General features: G+C 45.3%; 1 protein-coding gene across 13 annotated transcripts in view; it reads right to left on the reverse strand.

The window, feature by feature from the left end:
• ZMYND11 (zinc finger MYND-type containing 11) overlaps positions 1–5,123 on the reverse strand; it is a 104,457-nt gene extending 99,334 nt beyond the window's left edge. The window contains exons 1-2 of one of the 13 annotated variants that reach the window (XM_056483524.1): positions 4,274–4,433; positions 2,934–2,981 (exon numbers count right to left, since the gene is read on the reverse strand). The gene's annotated coding sequence lies outside the window, so the exon portion shown is untranslated. Of the gene's footprint in view, positions 1–2,933; positions 2,982–3,386; positions 3,804–4,273; positions 4,434–4,875 lie in introns of those variants that run through there. The other 12 variants (XM_056483528.1, XM_056483517.1, XM_056483521.1 and 9 more) reach the window with 12 other exon arrangements.
• Between the last annotated feature and the right edge of the window lie 877 nt (positions 5,124–6,000).

Consider the following 6,000-nt stretch of genomic DNA (forward strand, 5'->3'; position numbering starts at 1 on the left):
CTAAAATGCTAGGTTTAACCCCCTTTTTTTTTTCCATATAACTCAACATGCACAGCATGATAGAAATAAATAAAAAGATAGAATTCAGGCTTTCACAATTTACTTGATGGCAGACATTGTTTTAAAGAGATGATAAAATTATGTTTAAATACTACAACTGAAAATATGGTGAAAAAAATGGGCTCCATCCAGTCCTGGTGTTTCTGGGAGCTGCATGTGGAGAGGCCTTGGAAACCAGACAGCCCCATGTGCCACAGGAGTTCACCTGTGCAGGCTGGAGCCACAGCATTTATTGTACTGTACACAGTCACTCTGGTGTCCATCAGTTACCTCCACTACACTAGGAATGAAGGGGTTTGTGGAGGCTTCCACATTGGTTTTGCATTTCATATGCTCTCAGCAATAACAAGTAAAGAAATTCCTGAAAAATGGAGTCATTACATCACCTTATAAACTACCTATTTTGCAGGCTGGAAGATTAAACCTTAGAACAATAACCCAATTATGAGATAAATTTACATTCAACTCATGAAAAACGATCCAGAACCTGACAAGAATAATCTTTGTTCACAATGTTTAGCACGAGCAACACTGACAGCCTAAAATGTATGAGCTATATAAAAGATGACATACACTGCACTGCCCAGCTACCAAGGGCACCATGCTCCAGGTACTACACACACACTGTGGGAGTGCTCACCACATCCTGAGGCTATCAAACCCAACAAAAACCAAGGCACAAAACCTTCTGCAGATAAAGAACATGATCCTACATTACCTCCTAAACAATACAGGAATGAAGCATAGCTAAACAAAGTCCTATTATATGGAAGGAAAACCACTGCAATTAATAAAATCAGTGGTCAGGAACTGAAACAGATTTATATATTTGCTGGGTAAATATGAGAAAAATAATTGCTCCAACAATTCTGACTTAACTTTTAAAAAAATCTCCGAACTTTTATTCAGGCAAGTAAAATCTTGTGTGCATTTTGCCAGTAATTTTAAACAATTCCACATTTTATGAACAAAGTTCATCACTAGAGTGAGGCACATATACCTTGCAGAGATTAATTTTATCGTTCTAGTTAGCATTTGTAACAACCTGTATTATGGGTAAAAGACGTATTTTACTGACATGGTAATCTGGATCTAGCTAAAAAGTAATACAAGAAGCAAACAGAAAATTCCTGAAGACATCTTCATCATCATCTTTCTCAGAACTTTTAGCCTGGACTGTTTCACACTGCCTGAAGTCTTCACACACTTCCAGAGATAAATGCTCTGAAAGATTTTGGAAGGCAGTTGCTATGAAAATTACTTATAGGTATGTCCAAAATGTGTGAACTTTAGCTGACTGAAATTGGGTCCTCAATTTCAAAGCATGTCTCCTAATTCTAAATTTCCCCCTCATTCTCAAACTGTGTGAAATGAGACGGTTTTCTAATTAACTAGATAAGGCAGGCATCTACAGAGATGTTTAGATCCCTAAAATTGAGAAAACATCTTCAATGTTATCTTTTATCTGTTTCCTCTTGAGGTGCTTTATTCTAACTCAGTGACTGCAGATGGCAGAGCTCAGTGGTCCCCAAGCTGTAGAAATGCAAAATGCTCTAGATAGAGCCTGAGCCACTCCAAGGTGAGTTTGAGGCCAAATACATAGTCCACCTACTCAGGGAGCACCACATCACTAACAGCACCCAGTATGTTTTATTTACGTGCAGGCAGAAATACCAAGCACACTTCACAGTCTTCCACCTCCTCACTTGATTTTGAGATGATCTTAGGCCAAAAACACGACCCAGGCTCTTCTGCTGCAGAAGCCTTAGGTCATCCTGAACAGTCCCTCCTTCTCTCTGCTCCAAGGCAGGGGGAAACCCAGGACACTTGAACAGTAGATGCCCACAGAAGGCCTGTGCTGCAAACAGTATGGACACACAGCACACGAACTACCAGTCACACATTGTGTGCACAGCAATTCAGTAACAAAATCCTTGTCACTCCAACGGTGCTCACTTTTTTCCTGAAAAGTTATGAAACATTGCTCTGGCTCACACTACAGAAGGACTATGTCAATTTTTGATTTCTGGTGGATGAGCTCAATTTGGGATTTTTATATTTATATTTAATAGCTGCCAAGTACCAGATTTAAAAAACAAAACAAACAACACCTTCAGAGGTGAACTACCCTGCAAAATTTTAGCTACACAGCTTCAAACTGCTGAAGAGTTTCTTCTAGCACATCACCAAAGTTTTAAGACCCCCTCCCAACATCCACAGACTCACAACTCCCCTTACAAAGTTGTGTTCAACTCAAAAAGACAATTGAAAGAGCTGAGACAACTGCTGAAAGACAATTTCCATCACATTAACCAGTCCATGAGATGGAGAGGAAGAGCAGTTTTTCTCACTCAGACCTTTGCCACTGAACTCAATACCAAGTATTAGTTGCAGATGCAGAGACCACCATCCACACCACAGTCAACAGAGCCATCAACATAGTCACTTTTTTCCCCACTCAGTAAAACCAAACTCACAGCAAGATAAAGTGTTTTCTGCTGAATTACCCATCCCATGAACTATTCCCTTCCCTCCCTTCCCCATGCAACTATCTGGTCAAAGCAGAGAGGCCTTAGGCATGGAAAAGCTGGCATTTTAAGGCCATAAATCCACAGTCAGAATTAATTAATGCCATAAATCCCATAAAATTGGAAATTATTTTGTGGGCACTTCCACTTTTATACAAAACATCAGTCAGCAAACAGTTGACTTTCCTAAAGACTTTCTGTAGCACACTCAAGACTGGTTGATAATTTAAAAAAAATAAATGTGGAAAAATGCCAGATCCTTCATACTGAAGGATGAGGAAGTAGAAAAACCCAAAGGAGTGCAACCTGAACCACAAACTGGCATTCCCCCTTCCATTTACCCACCTCCTCACACCTGTCTCAGCGTTCACCCCTAAAATATTAAACAATTTCCTACAAAAGCAAGAGAAATAAAAAAAAATATTAGCATTAAATAGGACAAGAAAGCATTTTTCACTCTTTTTCTTTTCTACTGCAGTAAGATCTTAAAACTACAATAAATAGAATTACTCCTACAATACAGAGACCATGCCAGATGATCCCAGGTTAAATTATAAAAGCAAACAGGACCCAATTGAAATTTTTTCACTTCTTTTCCTCTTCTCAAACCACCCCATGTCTAGCATCTGTAAAGTTCACAAGACCAAAAACAAATTCCCAAAGGCTGCTTGTTTCAGGATAAGCCCCGAAAGACACACAAAGTTTCTCAAATCCTTAACATTAGCATTTTACAGGGGGGTTGTTGTCTGGAAGACACGGAAGGTCAGGAAAGCGCAGCGAAGCTCCCCATCATCTTACCACGGGCACTCCCACACCTACACTTCCATCCTTTCCCCGAATAAAACGGAGACAGGCCTCTAGCAGCCCCGAGGGAGGGGGTGAAGGCGAATACCCCTCCCAGTGCACCGAGGGCAGTTATCTGCACACACGGTTTCGGGGGTGCTCGCACACAAAGATCCCCAGAACGCGAACAAAAGCGAGCCCGTCGCCAGTTCGCATTCCCCGAGCCGCCGAGTCCGGCACAGCCCCTGAGGGCCCTCCCGCCGCTGCCCCGCAGGGCACGGGGAGCCGGGGCGAAGAGCGGAGAAATCGCCCCCTTTACCCCCCGGGCCCGGCCGCACAGCACTCGCGGGAGGGAGGAAGCCCCCGGGGCTGTGCCGGGGGGCAAGGCGGTGCCGGGCCCCCGCTGCCCCGCCGGACTGCGAGGCCGTCCCGGCCGCGGGGGTGGCACCGCCCGCAGCCACCGGGGGAGGAGGGCTGGGGCTCCGAGTTCGTCCTTTCCCCGTCCCCTCCCCTGCCCCCCGCGGGCACGGCAGCCATGGCCCCTCGCCCGGCCTGCGGGGGCCCCGCCGTCTCTCTCCTGTGGAGCCTCGGCGCTGTCGAGCAGCTGCCATTACTCGGGCCAAGACCCGTCCTCCAAGCAGGCATCCCCCTCCCCAGCGAGGAAATGCGGCGGCGGCGGGGGTGTGTGAGCGAAAGGAAAGCGGGGGAGAGTGGGGAGCAAAGCGGTGGCCCCGCGTATGAGAGACAGCGGGGCCGGGGGGTGACGGGGCTGAGGCCGGGCTGCACCACACCCTGCCCGGCCTCGCCTCTCACGCGAGTCCCCGGCTCCCCCGCGCCCTGCAGGCCCGCGCGGAGCGCTGGAAGCGGCGGTTCTCTCCGGAGCGCCCCTCTCCCCATCCCACCTCCTCCCGCCCCGGCCCCGGGGCTGGCTGTACTCGGCACGGGGGCACGGGGGACCCGCCGCCGCCTCCCAGCCGAAATTCGACCGGGGAAGGTGTGGGGACAAAAATAATCGCCGTTAATAATCACACTCGCTCCGCCGCCGTCCCCTTCTCCTCCTCGCTTTCCAAGCGGGCTGCCAGATAATCCTGCCCACTCCGAAAAATGAAATAATAATAATAATAATAAAAAAATCCCGCCTTCCATCTCCCCCCCGCAGCCCCACACATTTTATTATTAAGTATAATTGCTCCCCCCTCCTCATACGGCACCCCGCGGGGAAGGATTGCCCCCTCCCCTGGTGCCCAGCCCTTCCCCTGTCCCCTCTCCCCCATCTCCTTGGAACAGTGTGTACATGATTTTGTAGTTTTTTTAAGGCGCCATGTTTATAATCCTCCATCATATTAAAAAAAAAAAAAAAAAAAAAAATCCACCCAGCATGAGACACGGCGTCTCTCGCACCCCAAAGCCAGGGAGGCAGACACAGAAATATCCACAGGGCTGTAAATTCACCCCCCCTCCCGCACACACACCCCTCCTCCCCAGACTTAAAAGTCTCTCTCACCTTGTGCTGCTGGCGCTGCTTCTGCTGCTGCAGGGGGGGAGAAGTTAAGCCAGGGGAAACTTTTCAATCCCTTCCCCAGGCCGCTGCTGCCTCCTCCTTCCACATATTTTTCCCCTCAGAGTTTTATTGTGTCTGAATTTTCTCTCTCTCTCTCCTCTTCTGTCTGTCCACAGTTCAGGTTTCTGGGGTAAACAGGGTTTAGGATGGTGCTAGGGATATTTGGGAGAAGGAGAACTCTAGTGGTCTCTGCTGGAGTTGCTGTTTGTTTCTTTTATTATTTTTTTTTAATAATACATTTGAAACGGATCTTTAACTATTTATTATGTATGTATTTTTTCATACTCTTAGGTCTGGACCCTCTCTTGTTGCAGAGGGAAAATGTGGTGTTTATCTGGCCTTGATACATGAAAATTCCTCCTATCACGAAGTCCAGCTTGGAGAAATGACAGATAATGTGTTTGAAAGTAGACACTCACCTTGAGCAACAGAAACTAAAGCATAGAGAACCAACGGGCTCTCTCAGAATGTCAATATGTCGTGAGCTGTAGATCACAGAACCATAGAATCATTTAGATTGGAAAAGACCTTTATGATCACTGAGTCCAACTGTTAGCCACACTTGCACTGCAGGGTAGGGAAATACATATTAATACAAAATACATAACTTTATAGGAACATATATATATATATATATGTAAATAGCAAGAAAACACATTTGTACATTTTGTATTTTTTATGGACTGTGAGATAAATATTAATAATTGTCTATAGAAATATGTTCTCAAGTTTCTGAAATTCTTCAGGAATTATTAAATGGATAAGTAACACACTTCACAACCACAACTTCACAACTTGACTAGAGTTTGACTTTTATTAAAATATAATGTAAGCTTAGTTCTGTAAACATTTATGCATGCAAAAAAAAATTAGTCATATGAGTAGTCATTAACATTACAAAAATTGTTGAAGGAAATAGTAGTGCAAATATTGAAAAAGATGCATCCATTGTGCCTGGTCAGTCAAAGATTAAACAGAGTTTGCATGCTGAACAATAAAAGTTTCTCCAGTGTGCCCAGTAAATAAAATATCTAGTAGTGTCTAAACCTACACAGTTTCTTTGAGACT

Source organism: Oenanthe melanoleuca, chromosome 2 (genome assembly GCF_029582105.1).
Source record: "Oenanthe melanoleuca isolate GR-GAL-2019-014 chromosome 2, OMel1.0, whole genome shotgun sequence".
In the NCBI taxonomy this organism is placed as follows: domain Eukaryota; kingdom Metazoa; phylum Chordata; class Aves; order Passeriformes; family Muscicapidae; genus Oenanthe; species Oenanthe melanoleuca.